The 22,466-nt window shown below is 33.6% G+C and overlaps 2 long non-coding RNA genes across 2 annotated transcripts in view; one reads left to right on the top strand and one right to left on the bottom strand.

Moving 5' to 3' along the window:
• The window catches only part of LOC141278790 (uncharacterized), an 81,242-nt gene extending 75,072 nt beyond the window's left edge, over nucleotides 1-6,170 (bottom strand). Inside the window, exon 1 of the long non-coding RNA XR_012332012.1 lies at nucleotides 6,099-6,170. This is a non-coding gene — a long non-coding RNA (uncharacterized lncRNA). The remainder of the gene's footprint in view (nucleotides 1-6,098) is intronic.
• Nucleotides 1-16,769, top strand: part of LOC109548826 (uncharacterized) — a 128,932-nt gene extending 112,163 nt beyond the window's left edge. Inside the window, exons 5-9 of the long non-coding RNA XR_002174965.2 lie at nucleotides 5,073-5,221; nucleotides 9,244-9,303; nucleotides 15,275-15,428; nucleotides 15,599-15,647; nucleotides 15,962-16,769. This is a non-coding gene — a long non-coding RNA (uncharacterized lncRNA). The remainder of the gene's footprint in view (nucleotides 1-5,072; nucleotides 5,222-9,243; nucleotides 9,304-15,274; nucleotides 15,429-15,598; nucleotides 15,648-15,961) is intronic.
• The last annotated feature ends 5,697 nt before the right edge of the window (nucleotides 16,770-22,466 follow it).

Here is a 22,466-nt window from a genome sequence, read left to right as displayed (position 1 = left end):
TTCTATTATAAGCACACTTAAACTCATTAGAAAAATATCATATGTCAACTCATAAATAAGAATACAGCAAGTTACTGCAAAAAAACCAAATGCATCTTACATATGGCACATCTCTGTACCTGTCATTATGGTCATAAATAACACAAATGATAGGCTCAAACACTGTCTAAAGGGAAAACTGAATCCCTTCAATCAAATCATATGTAACGATTTTATGTATATTATTTATATATGTATTCATAATATATATAATTAGCACATTGGATAAAATGACTTAAATAAAATATATTTTAATTTAATAGCAATTTATATGAAATGTTTAAGAGAAACTATGTGTTTCTAAATAAAGAAAAGTGTTTTATATTATAAGGGAATCTGGTTTTCCCAATTTACATCATACTGAGAGATTGACTGTCAAAATGATTGCAATCTCAACCAAGAGTATTCCTGGGAAGACAGACGCCAGAGCCAGTAAGAATGGGGTAAAATTTGGACCAGGTGGCCAAAGAATTGAAATTGCTATAGAGTTAACCCGTGGGAGGACTAACAAGCAGTGTGTTACTTGGCATCCAGAGGGGCGATGCACTCAGAATGATATTAGCCAATATTAGTATTTAAGAAGGAACAATATGTTGGATAGGACAGCGTTATGAACAAAAATGGAAATGTGAGGGAAGTCAGATATACCAGTAGTTTTTTTTTTTAATCCCTTCTTTTTTAGAAAAGGTTTCTAGCCAGCAGCTGAATTTACTACTAACCCGACCAAATTTATCCAATGGAAAAATATAGACAAAAATACTATATTAGTATTCTGACAACAAAGACTGTAATTTCAAACCCATAATGATATTATAATGCTTACCAGGATAACCAAAACAGAAAGTAAAGGGTACATTAAAAATTGTTAATCCTTTCATGTGGTACATATGCATGATGGGCTAACTTTAAACATCATAAAAACAAACATTAAGGTGATAAGAGCAATTCAGTACTCTACCTTCTTGTCACATGGAAGCTCAGAACTTAGTGATTGTTAAGACTGACAAAGTCTAGGCTGTTGTTTCAGTTAAAGTCTTTGGAATAGAATGAATGACTCACATTCCAAGGAGTCATTGCAATGTGTTATCTAAGACCAAAGGCCCTAAAATGTTAGTGTATATAAGAATTACTTGGAGAGTTATAATAAATGCACGTTCTACATCTTCCCCCTCCCAAATTTAAACAAACATTCTGAAATAGGTGGTAAGTGGTTTATGCTTTGTTGTATGCTATTCTAGTCAGATCATCATGACTGTTTAAAGGCACTATTTCCTCAAAGAATTCTGACTCCTTAGATGACATGCAAAATTGCAAAGGTGGCATTATGATCTAGGAAACTTAGAGGATTCTGAAGGCAACAATGAGCATGCTCAGCCTCAAGCTTTTATTTATCTCTAAAGGAACAAATATTAGAGGGACAATTTTCTACTTCATCTATATTTGTCTGAACCATTCTGAGTCATCAAATCAAAGGGACTAATTTCCCTAACTCTTAGGTATACTAGGTTTTTCAAGGAATCAAAACAACTTCAGGAAGGAAAGGAAAACAATGAGATCAAAGCTCAGAGGCAGACACACAGACACTCGAGTCCTTCAATAAGTAATCTTTCTTTGGAAACATTTAATTATTTGAATATTGTGTATTCTTTATTTGTCCTTGTCTGTAGAAGGCAAGAGTGTATGTGTATATATAGTCCAGGATAATATTACCCACAGTATAGCCTAATATGGGTAATTATGAAGTTGAAACTTTAGAGATTGCTTGGGTAAGCTGCCTTAACTCACAGATCTATGAGGTCTCCTCCATATCTTATTGAATATATAAGAGAGATTATAACACTATCAATTGTAGAAAATTTGAATTGACATTCCAAAATAAAGAACTTTCTTAATCTTGGGAACTTATAGTAACGTGAGGGTTATGTATTGTCTTTAAAGGTCCTGTAAGATGAAAATAATGTATAAAATTACAGACACCAAAACAGCCACTTCCTAGGTTCTCCTACCTCATCAATCTATGCAGAGCTTCCCTCAACATTTCATGTCATTTAGCAGCTCAGTAAGCTGCAAAGAGTTGTTTCTAATTTAATATCTCAGCATAAAACAATGAGATTTTATGTTTATTTCACAACTTATCTTGAGATATATATATATAGATAGACAGATAGATAGATAGATAGATAGATAGATAGATAGATAGATAGATTTAGGCTATACTTTTGCCCATTTTTATGGACAAATTATACCTCTTTGATGTTGATCCAAAGCATTCATTGTTACTTTAGAGATCATCCTGTCACATCCGATGAAAGTTAAAGTGGACAGTAATGAACTAAGGATAAACTCATATTTGAAACTAAAAAATAAAAATGACAAATGACTTCCCACCTATTTTTCTTTTTTATTTGAACCTACCGTATTTTGTTATAAACTAGAAAAATGTATTTCTGGCATTGTAAACAAGAAAAATATAACATAGGGAATGAAAAATATTTTCATTTATTACATTACAAGTGAAATCTTCAGAAGTTAAATACCCATTGTCTTCCAGCCTTTATTGTTTTACAAGAAGTCACAGTTTTATACTGCTTGTTTGAAACACAGTGTTGCTTTTTCTCCAAAGACTACTTTACGATATTTAATTTTTTGTCTTTGGTTTTCAGTAGTTCTTTCTATTATGAGCATATGGTATATACTGCTTTGGGAATTTCAAGTCTTCTTGAGTATGCAGAATAATTTATTTTTCAATATTGAAAAATTCTTAGCCATTATTTAAATAATTCTTCTGCCTTATTCATTCTTATTTTCTTCTGGGACTTAAAATAAGCATACGTAAGCCTTTTCACCACAGACATATTTCACTACCATGCTTTCTTTCTGTTTTTTATCATTTCTTCTCTCCATGTGTCATTCTGCATTTTTTTCTGAATTTCCTCAGTTCATACTTTCTCTTCAGAAGTTTAAAACTAATGCTAAACACGGCCACTGAGTAATTTACTTTTGTTTATTATTTTCATAATGCCTATAATTATTTTTGATCTTTATAATTATTTGCTGTTTTCCATTAAAACTCTGATAACCCTCTCTAATAAAATCATCTATCTCTTATTTCAATTCTATCATCATAGTAAGGACAGTTATTTGGAAGTACATGACTGCTGAATTTAGTTTTTTGGGTCTGCTACAGTGTTTTGCTTTTGTTTTTTCTATTTTCCCTTGTTTTTGGTTATATTGTCTTTTTTATGTTTAGCTAATATTGATATATTCTTATGAATTGCAAATTGAGAATTACACAATTGGACTTCCAGTTTCAGTTCCAATATGTAAAGAACTTAGAACTTGTCACTCCCATCATGACAAAAAAGAAATATGTGAACAAAATAAAAATTAACAATTTTTCTTACACCTATTAGAGAACTGGAATTGCAGGGCAAACCACCATCATGAAATCTGGACAGACAGGCAGATCAACAGAGGCATAGACAAGGTCTTACCTAAAGCAGAAGCTCCATCAATTGGAGCCATAAACTAGTAGGGATACTTAGATGGTAATGCTGACAAATTTCTGGAAGCTGATTGCTGATTTTGGATTAGATTGAAAGTGAGAAACTACTAGGAGCTGCAATCTTAGAGGGCCCTACACTTTCATGGGTTTAACCTTCAGGAATTCCACAAGACTGTCACTGTATATAGCCAGAAATGATTTCCCAGTGGTTCTGGCAAAAGATGGAAAAGACTATCCATGATGAAATAAGCCAAGAATGTTCTTCATAAAAATTCTCCAAGGTAAAATACGTTACCAGAGCCTTATTACATGTAAGCTAAGAGAAGTTCTCTGAGTCTAGCACTGTCTATCTTCCCTTTATCGCTCAAACGGGGGAAAAAAAAAAAAAAGAAAAGATAAAACACTTGTGAAAATAATAGCCCAGAAACTCAGAGACAAACCTAACTAAAACAATGAGATTTACTCATGAGATGATAGAACACTTCCCTTCCCACACGCCCTACCACCACTCTGACAGGGTACCCCTGTAATAACAATGGATTATAGCTGAAAGAGCAGAAAGACACAGACACTATTTGATAAGGAGTTCTTATGAAAGCCCAAAGACAACAGAGGAGATAAAATCAAGGACACTAGAGGATTTGAAGCCTTTGGCACATATAGCTACAATAATCAGTTAGCATTGTCAAACTCTAGAAATATTTACATAAAATATCACACTAAGACCTGTTTATCAATACCTCAGTTCTTATGACCTGATACATTATATTTGGCTTTCAACAAAAATTACAGAGGATGCTTAGAGACAGAAAAATCAGTTTGAAGAGACAAAGCCAGCTTTAGAACCATACTCCATTATGACACAGATTTTGGAATTGTCAAAATGGGAATATAAAGTAACTATGAATAATATGTTAAGAGCTCTAAAGAAAAATCAGATAGTATGTAAGAACACATGGGTGTTGTAAGCAGAGAAATGGAAGCTCTAAAATAGAATCAAAAGGATATGCTTTATTTCAAAATATCTTTGATGGGCTAACCAGGAGACCACACACAGCTAGGAAAAAAATAAGTGAGTTCGAAGATAGGTCATAAAAAGATAGAACATACAAATAATTGGAATACCAAGAGGAGAAAAAAAAGAAAATGGAGCAAAAGAAATATTTGAAGTAATTGCTGAAATTTTTCCAAAATTAATGATAGACACCAAACAGATCCAGGAAGCTCAGAGAACATCAATTACGATTTAAAAAAAAAAAAAAAAGACATGTAGACATATTATATTCAAACTGAAAAAACACCAAACAGAGCAAATCTTAAAATAATCCTAGGAGTGGTAAGGGGGTAACAAAACACCTTAACTTTAGAGACACAAGGATACAACTTATAGTAGATTTTTCATCACACCATGCAATCAAGAAGAGGGGTGAGTAACATTTATACTGTTGAAAGGAAAATGGTACTAATCTAGAGTTCTATGCCCAGCAATATTATCCTCCAAAAGTGAAAGAGAAATATATTTTTTCAGGCAAACAAAAACTGAAGTAAATCAATGCCAGAAGATCTGTCCTATAAGAAATGTGAAAAGGACTTCTTCAGCAACAGGAAGGGATGCAAGTCAGAAACTTGGATTTACATTAAAAAAGGAAGAGCATCAGAGAAGGAAAACGTCTTAAGGTAAAATAAAGCTTATATTTTTCTTATTCTTAATTGGTATAAAAGTTAACTGTTTAAAATAATAGTATTAAAAAGATATTGGATAATTAACACAACATTGTAAATCAACTATACTTCAATAAAAAATGGTGTTTGATGATTACAGAATATGGATAAATGAAATGAATGATAGTAATGATATACAGGTAAAAGGAGGGAATTGGGAACACTGTTATAAGGTGCCTGAACTTAAAATGAAGTGGTATAGTTTTATTTTAGGTGGAACTAGATTAGATTAGTTGAAAATGTATATACATTGAAAACTCTGTGAAAACTACTAAAGTTTTTGTAGTATATGTGATGTGCTAAGAAAGGATATAAAATAGAATTAGAGATAATTCTTAATTAAAATCAGAAAAGGAAGAAAAAGGGAAGAAGTAAAATTAAGAACAAGGCAATAAATAGAAAATAGTTAAAACATGGTATATATTAATCCAACTATTCAATGTCACTTTGATATAAGTGGTCTAAATACACTGTTGGTAAAATAGACATTGTCAGAGTGGATCAAAAAGAAGACCTAAGTATAAACTGTTAATTAAAAAATACTTAAAATGTAAAGACTCTGAATGGTTAAAAGTAAAGGGAGGATAAATATCAATATATACAATGTTAATCATAACACAAGCAAACAAACAAAATCTAAATTAGTTATATTAAATTGAGACAAAGCAGAATTCAGAACAAGGAAAATTATCTTAAATAAAGAGGGATGCAGTATGACAATGAATGGATCAATTTTCCAAGAACACATGATAATCCTAAATGCACGTAACAACAGGAGTACAAATATGTAGGTAAAACTAGGTACAATGAAAGGATAGGTAAGTCCACTTACAGTTACAGAAGTCAGCATTCCTCTTTCACAGACTGATATATCAAGAAGGTAGAAAATCAGCAAGAATGCAGGTGATCTGAAAAACACCATTAATTACCTTTATCTAACTGAAATTTATAGAATATAGACTAGCCCATCCAACAACAGCAGAATACACATCTTTGTCAAGCTCACATGAAAATTCACTAAGATAGTACATATTACGGGCCATAAGATATACTCTAACATATATAAGATAGAAATAATACAAAGTATGCTCTTAGGCCTTAATGGATTTAGACTAGAAATCAAAAACAGATAGTTGGAAAAATTTCAAATTATTTAGAGATTAAACAACACGCTTCTAAATAACACATAGGTCAAAAAAGTAATATCAAGATAAATGTTTGAATAAATTAATTAAAAATGAAATGTAACTTATCCAAATTTGTGGGGTGCAGCAAAAGCAACTGCTTAGAGGGAAATGTATAGAATTAAATGTATATATTAGAAAATAAGAAAGATAGGAAAAGAATCACCTTGGGAAAATAGAAAAAGGGGAGCAATTTTTTTAGACATTTGTAGATTTATTGATTCTCAGTTTTCAGATTGAGACAGATAATTAAATAATTCTAGTGACAACGATTTACACATTTCCCCACTGTACCCCATGTCCCTACTCCTTTAACTAAAAAGCCCAGCAGTTCTACTTTGCTGCCAGAGACATCAGACAATATTTTCACAATGTAAATAAAGGGGAGCATGATATTCACATAATGTTGGTATTTAATGTTGATGAAGTTAGTGGCACAGGACAAGTTTTTTCTTCAAGTAACATCATATTTTCCTTTGGCCAAAACGTGGAAGCCAGTCCCAACCAGCTCAAGAGCAATTTAAGTATATAGCAAGCAGAAGAAAATAAATACAAATTAGAGCAGAAAACAAAGAAATTAAAAGTCAGAAAACAATTAACCAATCCAACTAAACCATAAGTGGATTCCTTGAAAAGATCAAAAAATTATAAACCTCTAGCCAGGCTACCTAATTAAAGGTGAAAAGACACAAATCGCTAATACCATCAATGAAGGAAGAGTTATCACTACTCATCCCATGGACATTAAAAGATTAATGAAGGAATACTGTGAACAACTTTGTGCCCATGGATTTAATAATATAGGTAAAATAGTCTTACACCTTGAAAGACATGAACTACCAAATTTAACACAAGGCGAGATAAATTATCTGAATAGGTATATATCTATTAAAGAAATTGAATCCATAATTAATCATCTTTCAAAAAAGAATGCAGCAGACGTAGATGGTTCCACTGGTGAATTCTACCAAACATTTAATAAGGTGATATTCAGCCTCCACACTCTCTTTCAGAAAATAGTAGCAGAGGAAAAAGCACTTTTTAATTCATTCAATAAGGCAAGCATTATACCCTAATACCAATACCATATAAAGATATTACAAGAAAGGAAATCTACAAACCAATATCTTTCATAACAGATGGAAAAATCTCAAAAAATATTAACAAATTGAACAAACAAGGCATTAAAATAATCATACAGCAGGAACAAGTGGGATTTATTCCAGGTATACAAAGACTGAAATCAATCACACAACATCAACATGCTAAAGTAGAAAACACATAAGATCATATCAATTGATACAGAAAATCATCTGACAAAATCCAATATCCACTCATGACAAAAAAACTATCAGAAACTAAGAACAGTTTGGAATATCCTCCCCTTCATAAAGAATGTATATAAAAAACTGATGAAACACTGGATGCTTCTTTCCTAAGTGCAGTAAAATGTTTATTCAATGCACTACAACATCAAGAAAAGTAAATAAAAGTTATGCAGATTGGAAAGGGAGAAATAAAATTATCATTGTTTACAGATATATATACAGAAATATACATATGTATATATATATATATAAATTATTTTCCTATATAACTTCCATGAACAATTAGAATTTAAAATTAAAAGGGAAACATATCATTTACATTAGCACCAAGAAATGAAATATGTAGGTATATTTTTAACAACATGTATATAGGAGGAAAACTACAAAACCCTGATGAAATAAATCAAAGAACATATGTATGTATACATATAAATCGAGAGGTATTTTATGTTCATGGACTCAATATTGCTAAGATTATCAATTCTTCCCAACTCATTCAATAGATTCAATGCAATTCCAATGAAAATTCCATCAAACTAGTTTGTAGGTACAGATAATCTGATTCTAAAGTTTATAAGACAGAAGTCCCAGAATAGACGAAGTAATATGAAATAAAATGCAGTTGGAGAAACTATATTATCGAATTTTTTTTAATTTATTGAATTGAGATAACATTATAACATTGGTTTATAACATGTAAGTTTCCTGTATACAACATTATGATTCACTTCTGTGTACACTACGATGTGCTCACCATCAAGAGTTTAGTTTCCATCCATCACCACAGAGCTGACCCCCTTTACCCATTTTTCTCTCCCCCCTCCCATTTTCCCTCTGGTAACCACACTCTATTCTCTGTATCTGTGTGTTTGTTTTGGTTTGTTCATTTATCAAAAATGTTTTTTAATATTCCACATATGAGTGAAATGATACGGTATTTATCTTTCTCTGACTTATTTCACTTATAGTATACTCAAGGTCCTCTTATAGCACACTCAGGGTCCACTAATGTTGTTGCAAGTGGAAAAATTTCATCTTTTTAAGTCTGAGTAGCATTCAGTTTTACGTATTACATACCACATCTTTATCCATTCATCTGTCGATGAGCATTTAGGTTGTTTCCATATCTTGGCTGTTGTAAATAATGCTAGGGTAAATGAACATAGGGGTGCATATATTTTTTCCAAATAGTGTTTTCATATTTTGGGGATAAATACCCAGAAATGGAATAGCTGGATCGTATGATAGTTCTATTCTTAAGTTTTTGAGGAACTTCCATCCCTTCACTGAGCCTGTTTGTCTTTAGACCTGAGATGAATCTCCTGGAGGCAGTGTTTAGTTGGTTTTTGTTTTTGAATCCGTCCAGCCACTTTGTGTCTTTTCATTGGGGAATTCAATCCATTTACATTTAGGGAAATTATTGATAAATGACGCCTAGTACAGCCATTTTATCTTTTGTTTTCAGGTTGCTCCATATCTCCATTTGTGTCTCTGCTCCAGATGTATGTTTTGTGGTTATCATCAGGTTTGTATAAAACCTCTCATAGATAAAATAGTCCTATTTTCTGCTGATAGCAGTTTACCTTCATTTGCCTGTAAAGGTTCCATTTTTTTCCACTTCCTTATTTATGTTTTTGTTGTCTCAAATTTTCCCTTTTTATGTTGTGAGTTTGTTACCAAACTGAAGTAGATATAGTTGTTTTTACTGCTTTTTTCCCCCTTCAAGTATATGCTATACTTTTTAAATAACCTATTCTGATATAGAGTTGCAGTGTTCTGATTCTATTTATTACTTTACTCCAAGTTTTGTGTACTTATGCCTTTTCATTTTAAGTAGAAGAGCTCCTTTCAACATTTCTTGCAACGTACGTCTAGTGTTGATTAAATCTTTCAGCTTTTGTTTGGGAAAGCCTTTATTTCTCCTTCATATCTAAATGATAACTTTGCTAGATAGAGTATTATTGGATGACAGTTTTTATCTTTCAAAATTTTGAGTATGTCATTCTACTCTCTCCTAGCCTATGAAGTTTCTGCTGAGAAATTTGCTGATAGCATAAGGAGGGTTCCTTTGTAGGTTACCATCCTTTTTTCCCTGGCTGTTTTTAAATTTCTTTGTCACTGACTTTTGACAGTTCTAATATAACTGTGCCTTGGAAAAGGTCTGTTGAGGTAATTGTGCATTCTCTTAGCTTCTAGACTTTTATATCCACTTGCTTCCCCAAGTTTGGGAAATTCTCAGCTATTATTTCTTTGAATAAACCCTCTGCTCCCTTCTCCCTCTCTCCTGGGTTACTCATCATTCTAATGTTGCCCATCCTAATAGAGTGGGATAGTTCTCAGAGAATTGCTTCATTTTTTTAGATCTTAATTCTCTTTCTTCTTCTATCTGTATCATTTCTAGATTTCTACCTTTGAGCTCGCTAATTCTTTATTCCTGTGGTCTTCTCTGTTACTACTGCTTTCTAATGTGTTCTTCATCTTATTTACTGAGTTCTTCAGTTCCAGAATTTGTTTGGTTCTTTTATAGACTTTTAATTTCTTTGGTAAAGTATTCCTTCTGTTCACTAATTTTATTCCTGATCTCACTGAACTGCTTTTCTGTGTTTTCTTATATCCTGTTCAGTTTCTTCCTGATAAGTATTTTGAATTCTCTGTCAATTAGATCTCAATATCCTGTGACTTTAAGTTTGGTTTCTAGAAAATTGTCATTTAATTTCTGTGATACTATGTTACCATGGTACTTCACGCAGATTTGCTCCTCTGCATTTGAAGTAGTAAGCATCTTTTTTCTTTAGGTAAAGCCTTTTTTTTTTTTTTTACTTGATTCTAATGACTCAACAGTTAGTAATTAGAAGCCTTTCTTTTGTTTTTCAGTAGGTGACTATATAACACAAGTTGGGTTTTTTTTTTTCATGTTTTTTTTAACATCTTTATTGGAGTATAATTGCTTTACAATGTTGTGTTAGTTTCTGCTGTATAACAAAGTGAATCATCTATACGTATACATATATCCCCTCCCTCTTGTGTCTCCCTCTTACCCTCCCTATCCCACCCCTCTAGGCAGTCACAAAGCACGGAGCTGATCTACCTGTGCTATGCAGCTGTTTCCAACTAGCTATCTATTTTACATTTGGTAGTGTATATAGGTCAATGCTACTCTCTCACTTCATTCCAGCTTACCCTTTCCCCTCCCTGTCAAGTCCATTCTCTATGTCTGCGTCTTTATTCCTGTCCTGCCCCTAGGTTCTTCAGAACCTTTTTTTTTTAGATTCCATATATATGTGTTAGCATAACACATAGCACAAGTTTTGGATTTCTCTTACCTGAATTGCCTCTGGTTGTATTTGATAATATGCATTTTTTCACCTTGCATCACCTCTGACACAGGTGTTGCCCATTCTTCCTGCTGCTAATGTCATTGGTGCTTTGCTGCTGGGGGTCACTGGCATTGCCACCTGGGGCCATGAGATGGGGAGGGAAAATCGGGGGACCCAGGGCTTCAGGTGCCTCTGCCAAGTCCGGGGTTGTAAGGTTTGTGTGTGTCATCACTGTGGTCAGGGAAGGCAGAGTTGTTGGGTACCTCTGCAGCTGGAGGGAACAGGGTCACAGGTCCCTATGCAGCTGCTCAGTTCCCTGTAGCTGCAAGTGGCACTGCAACCAGGAGGTGGGAGTCTGTGCCACTTCCTCTTATGCTACTAGATTCTCTGAGGCTGTGAGCTCAGCCATCTGGCCAGAGGTCCAGGATCACAGGCACCACCTCTGATATTCCCCTCGTTTCACTTTCTCTATGTGTTCCAGTGAACCCACCTTTAGATGTGTAGATGTGTGGATTTACCCAGCATCCTGGTATGTTGAGCAGAGGCACCTTTGTTCAGTTATGGTTGTTTTACTGGTTGTAGATTGAAAGGAAGAGACAAAGGGAGCATATCAGACCACCATGATGCTTGCATCACTTTAATATTACCTAATTTTTGTTTTTTTTGTGGTACGTGGGCCTCTCACTGTCGTGGTCTCTCCCGTTGCGGAGCACAGGATCCAGACGCACAGGCTCAGCGGCCATGGCTCATGGGCCTAGCCGCTCCGCGGCATGTGGGATCTTCCCAGACCAGGGCACGAACCTGTGTCCCCTGCATCGGCAGGGAGACTCTCAACCACTGCGCCACCAGGGAAGCCCTAATATTACCTAATTTTAAGCCTTACTATAAAACTACATTAATCAAGATAGCATCGTATTGGTGATAGACACCAAGATCAGTGGAACAAAATGGGAGAAAACAGAAATAGATCCAAATAAATATAGTCAACTGACATTTGAAAAATGAGCAAAGGCAACTCAATAGAGAAGGAATAGACTTTTTAACAAATGGTACTGGAAAATTTGAATGTCAATATGCAAAAAACAAAAACAAAAACCCCAGACACAGATCTTACATCATACACAAAATATAATTTAAAATGGATCATAGACTAAATGTAAAACTTTAAATTCTAAATTTTCTAGAGTAAAACATACAAGAAAACCTAGCTGACCTTTGGTTTTGCCATGAGTTTTTAGATACAATATCAAAAGCATGACTGATGAAAGAAAAAATTGATAAATTGTATCTGCTTAAAGTTAAAAACTTCTGTTATGCAAAAGTACAGTTAGGAGAATGAATACCCAATTCTCAGACTGGTAGAAAATATTTAAAAAACACTTCTATGATAAAGGACTTACATTCAAATGTACAAAAGACACTTAAAACTTAACAATAAGAAAACAACCCAATTAAAAATTGGCAAAAGGTCTGAGCAGATGCCTCACAAAAGAGGATATAGAGATAGAAATAAGCATATGAAATGATGTTCAACATCCTCTGTTGAAGAGGATTAGAGGATTGCAAATTAAAATAACAATGAGTACTGGTACATACATATTGGAATGCCTAAATTCAAAAATATATGACAATAACAACTTCTGGGAAAGATGTACAGTATTATTATTCATTATTGGTTAGAATGTAAGGTGGTATAGCCACTTTGTACTACAGTTTAGCAGTTCCTTGCAAAGCTAAACATAGTTTTAGCTTATCATCAAGCAGTCATGATTTTATGTATTGAGTTCACTGATTTTAAAACTTACGTAAACTCAAAAACTTGCATGTAAATGTTTACAGCAGATTTATTCATATCACCCCAAACTTGATGCAACTAAAAAATGTCTTTCAATAGGTAAATGGATAAACTGTGGTATATCCATATAATGGAATACTATTCAACAATATAACAAAATGAGCCATCAAGCAACAAAAAGACATGAAAGAAACAAATGTATATTTATTGCTTAATGAAAGAACCCAGTCTGAAAAGGCAACATACTCTATATAGGAATCAGCTATCTCAGTGGTCCCCAAACTTTTTGGCACCAGGAACCAGTTTCGTGGAAGACAATTTTTCCACAGATTGGGGTGGGGGGTGATGGTTCAGGTGGTAATGCAAGTGATGGGGAGCGGCAAATGATGCTTCACTAGCTCGCCCACCGCTCACCTCCTGCTGTGCGGCCCGGTTCCTAATAGGCCATGGACCAGTACCAGGGGTTGAGGACCCCTGAGCTATATGACATTCTAGGAAATTCAAACTATAGCGATGGTAAAAAGATCAGTAGTTACCAGGGGTTTGGAGGAGGAGGGGAGAATTAAATGGGTGAAGCACAGGGGATCTGGGAAAGCACTACGGTAGTGTAGTTATAGATACGTGATATATTGCTTTGTCCAAACCCACAGAACTTTACAGAACAAAAGTGAAATTTCATGTATACAAACACAGATTACAACAAAACAACGTATTTGTATTACACGTGTATGAAATGATCTCCCTGATATGAGTGGGAGCAAAAGTTACTGATCTAAGTAATTGAAATGAGTAGAGTCTGTAAGACTAAGGCAAAAGAAACTGGATAAGCACCATGCCTTAGTTTATAAAGTTATTTCCCAGGGATGTAACAGTGGGTCCATAATTCTGACACTGCTGTATATGTACACTTGGACAATTAAGCAAATGGGTGGCAGATGGTTGGAGCTAGGTTTCTCACGTGTTGGAACATGGAGTTAGAGATAAGCAAGGGGGGAGGATTCTAGAATGATCTATGTAGTAAAGGATTAGAGTTTGAGATTTCAGTATGAACTCATGTTTAGCTTAATATGTGTGTGTGTATATGCAGCTATATATAGAAATGTTTATGGGTCTATGTAAATAATAGGTGTATACACACACACACATATTTCCTTGTTCTGTCAGGTGAGATGGCTTACACCTAGCAGCAATAAGCACATCTAGCACACAGATCTTGGTTTCTAATGCTTTCTCAATGAAAGAAACAAGATTTTCTTGCAGAAATGTCTAATTCTAGGATTGGGGCATCAAGTATACATGATGAACCTGGAACAATCTGGCTGTACAAGAGAGCAAGGAAGTACTCCAAAACAAAAATGAAAACAAAAGCCTATAATGATGGGAGTATGTCAGGGGGACATGGGAGCCATCTCAAAGAGCTCCCAATGGCCAAATCTGGAACAATATGAGCAGGGAAATAAGTACAGCAGTATTGGATTATAACCCAAGGTATAAAATAAACAACAATTAGTCTATTCTGATATAAATCAATGATGAATTAATAACTAACTGGAGGAGAAAGGAAAAATACTCTGTTGAAGAAATCCAAATATATTAAATTATGTAGATTCCTCCCCTCCTACATATTGACTTCCTTCCAAAGAGTACAGTATGGAAAAGGGGCTGGAAAAGGAGGTGAAGAAACCTGACTATTATTTGAGCCATATGACTATGGTTAATAGCAACAATATAAGCCGTGTTGATAGTATTTATCATTGATATGATGTAATGAAAATATCACTTTACTTCTGTGGTATTCCTCTGGAAAACCCATAACCTCAGTCTAATCATGAGAAAAATATCAGACAAATCCCAATTGAGAGATGTTCTACAAAATACCTGACCAGTACTTTTCAAGAAGTGTCAAGGTGATCAAAAAGAAGAAAAGTTTGGCAAACCTCTCACAGCCAAGAGGAGCCCGAGGAAAGATGACAATTAATATGTATTGATTCTGGGTGAGATTGTGAAACAGAAAAAGGACATTAAGTAAAAGCTAAGGAAATATCAATAAAGCATGCCTTTAGTTAGTCATAATGTATCAAAATTGGTTCATTAATTGTAACAAATGCACCAAGCTAATATAAGACACTAATAATAGGGGAAACAGGGCATGGGGCATATGGAAAATCTTCATACTGTCTTCACAATTTTTCTATAACCTTAACCATTTTAAAAATTAAAGTTTATTATTAAAACACTTTTTACAATTAATTTAAGGTAGAGGTGATGTCATCTTTATCCAAAAATGTTTGCATTTCTTTTCATCAAGGCCTTTAGCAATAATAATCACCTTATCCAATCAGAATTGAGGATTGGTGTATTTCTAATTTATTCTTTCTCCTTAGGGTGTTCCTTTGAAGTCCCATGCCAGAAGTTTGTTTTTAAAAAAGAAGAAGAAAGAAAGAAACTATTCTCATTGGAAACCCTGATCTACAACCTTTGTTTTCCTAGCCTCCTGAATCTGTCAAAATTCTGCACAAGTATTCCCGTTCTCAAAAGGTACAATAGGCAATTCTAGAAACTGTCCCCACATCCTCAGCTCACTTTTGTGAGGTTCCCTCCTTTGATTTATCTGGATTTTCATTCCACAATTCTTGTTGCCTGCATCTTTCTTATAAACCTTCAAAGAGATGTTTAAACAATACTATTTTTTTTCTATTTCTTCTCAGGTTATCAGACCAAACCCCTACCAATCATTATAATAAGTGAATCCTTAAGGTATGTTTTTAAGCATAAATCTGCTTTCTAATGGGTTCTCCATGATAATTTAACTTTGAAATGTATTTCCTGGACTTAAGTAAATTATTTTAATTTATGAGATCACTCAGAGTTCTACATTTTGATGATAAGACTTAATACTCAAATAATAACAAATATGCCTTGGACAAAATTGACAATTGTGTTTTTGGAACCCAGATCATTTTAATTCTAACCTATTACTCTTCCCACTATACTATACTTTGCACAGACTGAATAAGAACTACCTAGACTGCATAATGTGTTTTCATCTGCTTTCTCCTTCTTTCTTCTAGGAAAGTATGGTCAAATGATAACTGAATTAGACGAAAAGAAACAGGAATACCTTTATAAACCTAGATTCTTAACACTGTCTCCAATCCAACAATGACTTCTGCACTTGTGTATATGGTGGACTTCAAGGGACAAAATCAGTAAGGATGGTCAAATAAACAAGAATGAGTGGGATTTATCTCCCTCATTTAAACTTGCATCGAGTTACTGCTATACTGTAGTTTTACAAAAAATCTATTATATGGACAAGAATATAGGTTAAAAATAATTTGGTGAGTTTCCCTGGTGGCGCAGTGGTTAAGAAACCACTTGCCAATGCAGGGGACATGGGTTCGAGCCCTGGCCCAGGAAGATCCCACATGCTGTGGAGCAACTAAGCCTGTGCACCACAACTACTGAGCCTGCGCTCTAGAGCCCACAAGCCACAAATACTGAGCCCACGTGCCACAACTACTGAAGCCTGCATGCCTAGAGCCCATGCTCCACAAGAGAAGCCACAACAATGAAAAGCCTGCACACTGCAGTGAAGAGTAGCCCCTGCTCACTGCAACTAGAGAATGCCCACAAAGCAACGAAGACCCAATACAGTCAAAAATAAATAAGTTAATTAATAAAATAAAATAATTTGGTAATTTTCTCTTCAATTACCTTTGTTATTTACATTTATTCACGAATTAGTTTTAAATATTATATTTATTAATTCTTCAAATTTTAAAAATTTCATATTGATATGAGTAATTGGCAATAAATGTAGAATTTAATTGTGTATTAATTGTGCATACTGCTACACTGCTAAACTTATTTACTAGTCCTAGGATATGATTTGTAGATTCTATGGTATTTTCTACATTCTACATAATCATGCTACCTATCGATACAGAAAGTTTTATTTCTTCTTTTCCAATTGTATTTTTTTCTTGTCATATAGCTGACCCTTGATTTATTCCTGATACTCAGAAGTTAAAAGCTTTTTTTTTTTGGCTGTTAGGTATAATGTTACCTCCTATAGCTATTTTGTAGATGCCTTTTATCAGGTTAAAGGAAGTTCCCTCTATTCCTAGTTCTTTGAGAGTTTTTGTCATGATAGATAGTTGGATTTTGCCAAATACTTTGTCAGCATCTATTGGGATGATCATATGATTTTGTCCCATAGTCTGTTAACACGGTGATTTGCATTAATTGATTTATGAATGTTGAGGCAGCTTTGCATTGCTGGGATAAACCTCAGTAGGTGATGATCTAGTATTATGTTTGTATATTGGTGGTTCAGTAACACAAAATGCAAGATGCGTATGTCCAGACAGCAAAGACTGTATGAGTAATGTATATTAGTGTTGACTTATCTCAAGAATTCAGCACTTAGAAACTTGCTTAGAAATGTCTTAACGATAGTGCAATTCACATGGACTGTTCAAGGAAGAATTAAACTATTTTCTACTTTCTACTCTTTTTTAAATAACAGTAGTATTTGTCAATTATAAAATTTGATTAAACAAAAATATGTGAATTGAAGATATAAAAACAGACATTGATATTGATATTTATGTAAATGTTAAGTGCAATATAGTGAGTGGTGTGCAAGATGAAAGACTTATTGTGATTTTCAAGAAAAATTTTTCTCACTGAACAGAGCTACAGATATTTCTGGCTGTTTTCAGGGATACAAAACCTTATAAGGAAACTACTATTGAGTGTGTGTGCAACTTCCTATGTATATTTGGGCATGAGATTAGAAAAGGAAGATACTAGTTGCATAAAGGAATTCCTTTCCTCTACTGTCATCTTTGAATACAAGTTGCACTCATTTAAAATAAATAAGCATAGTGAAACTTTCTAGAAAGATACTTTGATAGAATTCTGTTGTAGATAATTGGTTTTATAATAGATGCATAATTTGACCCTAAAGTAAAAATCCAAATTAATTAACTTTTATTAAAAATAGTGATAGAAATATCTTATGTCACTGCAACACAAGTTTTTTAACTAAACACTCCAATGATATGAATAAAAACAAATCAAATCTTATTCTGTAATTAAACAAAAATTAATCAAGTGAAGATAATTACTTCCATAGAAATGAGACCTACTACAATGGGAAGACCTGCTGTGTTGCCTTCAGAAGTTACACCTCTTCACCTGACACTTCAGCAGGCTTTTCAAACAAGACTTCCCACTAGGCCAGATTTTCTAAATCCTTCTGACAGCCAAGATGGTATTTCAGATAGTCTATGTTCTTCTGTTTATCCAGGAACTCTCCCATGAAGTTTAAAAGATCAGTTTCACTATTCTTAGAAGCCAAGATCTTCAGTTCTTGTTGGACCTTGCTTAACATGTTCTCCAATTACAAAGCAGACTTTAAAGCTTTGTATAAGAAAACAATCTCATTTTTTCTGAGTGTAACATTTAAAACTTTTTAAATATAATAATCTCCAGAATAAGCTTTTGTAATTTCATAAACTATAGGTTTAAAGAATATACTTCTGTAAGAAAGCCAATAATTTTATGTTTTTGTTTTTTTTAATAATTTTATGTTTTAAAGCATTATTCCAGTGCACTTGATTGGATATTTGATATGCCTTTTTTTTTTTTGCCTTTTAATATATTATTTACTCTCTTTATTTATAACAAATAAGATATTCTAAAATGAATATATTAAAGGACTAAAACTCATATTGCTTAATCAGAAGATAATGATTTGAGGAGATGATAATATAACCATACTAAACTATTTTTCATCCATGGTGGGCCTCATTGCATATAATTAATTTTCTCCATGTGCTTTAAAAATGATTAACAACATCTAGTTCTTTCAATAATTCTGTTAATATCTAAAATGGAAACACAGAAATCATAAGAGTTAAATAAATATTGGTACAGTTAACAGCTTCTGACAAGTTAAGACCCTTATTCAGATTTTGCTTGTCATAGCATTTCATGGATGCTAGAAATACATTCTTTCTGGAATTTATTCAATAAGTTTATGACTTTATGCTAATTTTTCTAAAGAAAAATTGTATTCACCTTTCTTAAAGGAAAAGAAAGAAGGAGAGAAGGAAGGTAGGCAAGAAGGAAGAATGTTCCACTTCCATGCCTGCCTTTTGGGATGTTTTCCTTTGTCTACTTCCTCCTTAAATATAACTGAAGTAGGCACTGTGGGGTATAAACTTTTGGGGACCATATAACTTTTGCACACTGCTTCCTGCTAGTGAAAATTTGGTAACCCAATAGTTATTTTTGGCTTTCACAAGACAGACTCATGTTTTCTTAGGAAATAAATTTTCCTTAGGAACTTAGTAAGCTCATAGTGTCTGCTTCCAGTCTGTTCCATGTACCAGCGACTATTCCCCATGTTCTTTTCCATACACCATTTTTATATCTATGTTGTTACTTTTCATACTAGCTCTGCCTCAGGGAGCCCACAGTGAAATACAGCTCATGGCTTATATACCTTCCACATTCACCCCGGTCCTGATCATGTGACGTTTGTACAATAAGGCATTAGCAAGTATATTTCAGAAAATTGGTAAGTGCTTATAGATTGGGGCTTGATTCCTTGGAATGTGCTTGTTAGAATCCAGATGTGATGAAGAAAAGAAGCTCAAGCTAGAGTACTCAGTAATAAGAGGCCATATGGATACAGATCCTAAAAAATAAAAAAGAGGCCTTCTTGGATGTACCAGCTCCTGCCAGCTCTATGCAGTTACATGAATAACTTCTCCTAAACCTGAAGAAAAGAACAGCCCAGATGATCCTAGGCAACCCACAGAATCATGAGTAATAATAAATCATTATTGTTTTAAGCTACTAAGTTTGGGGGTGGCTTGTAACACAAGCCACCACCACAAGAGAAATACACTCTTGCTTTCTTATATTAAAGATCATTAGCTTGAGGCCATGTAAAAAAATACGGTTGGAAAAAGATTGGAGTCATCATCTTAATCTCCCACATTTTGGGTCCTAGAGAACTGGACTTTTCAAATCTTTGAGTCCTCTAATCTCAAGACTCTATGAGAATTACAGAATCATTATTATTAGAATTATTCATCTCTCTTTGCAACTTGCTGCATTTTATTTTTGTTTTTTTTGGTAATACATTCTAACTGCCATTGTACTAATAGTTGGTTATTTCAACCATTCCCCTAAAACTACTGGCTTGGTAGGATTACCTTCCTAGTTCTTATAAGTGGTAATTGTTCCACCTGCAATTTTTGCTCCCTCTTTCCTTGATTTTAAATTACGAAGCCGGTGGAACATGTTTTATATTGTTAATGGGCACTCCCTGTTCCAACAAGTTGATCTGCTCTAACAAGGAGACCCAAAATATAATTATTCAGTAAGATGGAATTCTGTTTCTCTCTAATGTAGAATGTTTCTTTTCCATGTTAACATTCCGAAAGCTAAGTTTCCTTTCTTCTCTTGTATTTTGATGGCTTGCTTTTGTTTTTTGTGTGTTTGTTTTATGGTCAGCTCATAGAGCACCATCATTATCTGCATCCAGTTCATAACAACATTAGAGAAGAGAGAGTTCAGTTAGAATTGCAGAATATTTAGTTATTTGGGGTCCTAGATACGTCAGTATTAATAAAGTAGGTAAAACTATTTTTTTTCAAATAGTAATAAAAGGAAGAATGGGGGGGGGACTCTAATGTTCATCAGAATTAAGTGCCTCCCAAGATGACTTATTTAAAAATTTATCCTCTCTTAGAATCTCTATTGCAAGAACTTTTAACTAATTTTAAGGATATTGACATTCTCCTTTAAAAGAAGGGGGTTAGCTCTCTATACAAATTGTCATGTGATGTCTTTTTCTTAAAGCTAAATTCGAGGAAAAAAAGCTATATCATTTTTTCTTTCAATATATACTTGTGTTCTTTGCATGAATATTGAGATCTTATAAATAATTGTTTCACCTGCTCCTACCCCGTCCGTCTCTCATGTGACCACACAAGTTTTTGACCAGATAAATGACAAATTTGTGCCTCAACTTCAAAAAGTGTGCAGTAAATTTCTTCAAAAGCCGAATTTTATATTTTGTCTTGATCTTGACCCTATATGTGTGCATGGTATGTGCATGCACGTATGCATGGTGTGTGTATGTACATGTGTGTGTGCATGTCTGTTATTTTGAATACTGAAAGAAAAACAATAAAAATATAGAGGATTTGAAAATTTACCATATTTTCATGAATAAGAATCAAACATAGCATTATTTTCTCATGTGTTTCAAGTATTTTATGATAAAAGTAATAAAATAAGGAACCCTCCTACACTGTTGGTGGGAATGTAAATGGATACAGCCACTATGGATAAAGTATGGAGGTTCCTTAAAAAACTATAACTAGAACTACCATATGACCCAGCAATCCCACTCCTGGGCATATATCCAGAGATAACCATAATTCAAAAAGATATATGTACCCCAGTGTTCACTGCAGCACATTTTACAATAGCCAAGACATGGAAGCAACCTAAATGTCCACCAACAGAGGAATGGATAAAGAAGATGTGGTACATATATACAATGGAATATTACTCAGCCATAAAAAAGAATGAAATAATGCCATTTGCAGCAACATGGATGGACCTAGAGATTATCATACTAAGTGAAGTAAGTCAGAGAAAGACAAATATATGATATCACTCATGTGGAATCTAATTTTAAAAAATGATACAAATGAAATTATTTACAGAACAGAAACAGACTTACAGATATTGAAAACAAACTTATGGTTTCCAAAGGGGAAACGTCGGGGGAGGGATAAATTAGGAGCTTGGGATTAACATACACAATATTCTCAGTATTCTCAATACTCAATATTCTGTGATAACCTATATGAGAAAAGAATCTGAAAAAGAATGAACATATGCATATGTATAACTGGATCACTTTGTTGTACACCTGAAACTAACACAATATTGTAAATCAACTATAATCCAATAAAAATTTTTTAAAGCAATAAAATAAGTAGAAATAAATATTTTCCATCCTCTTTGATCCTGACTTCTTTTCCCTTTCTTTCTACTCTATCCCAAATATAAATAACATGTTTTCATTATGAATGGTTTTTAAATATTGTTATGGTTTTATATACATAGTTTATTTATTAAAAATTAATATTTTTGACTAGTTTTGAAAACTATGAAAGCGTATTCATATTTATATCACTCCATTCTTTTTGTAGCTATATGCTTTTCCATATATAGTCATAGATCCTTTTTTCAACTACAGTATTTAGTCTATCAATACATCATATCCTATTTCTTCATTTATAGTTAATAATTTTATCTCCAGTAAGTGCTTATAACAAATATTACTGTAATAAATGCTGTGCCTTGTGTGTGTCCTAAAGACCCTATGCCTGAAAGTAGGATTTCAGACTCTTAGAATACACATTTTTAAATATCCCTACGTCATGTGAAATTGCTTTTCAAATTGAATAGTTTCATTCATTTCTAGACCCTTGAGAACTGCATATTTATTTTTCTAAAAATGGTAGATAAATTATT

This window comes from Tursiops truncatus, chromosome 5 (assembly GCF_011762595.2).
Source record: "Tursiops truncatus isolate mTurTru1 chromosome 5, mTurTru1.mat.Y, whole genome shotgun sequence".
Classification (NCBI taxonomy): Eukaryota; Metazoa; Chordata; class Mammalia; order Artiodactyla; family Delphinidae; genus Tursiops; species Tursiops truncatus.
The sequence above is the reverse complement of the archived record's forward strand: the minus strand, read 5'-3'. Positions and strand labels throughout refer to the sequence as shown.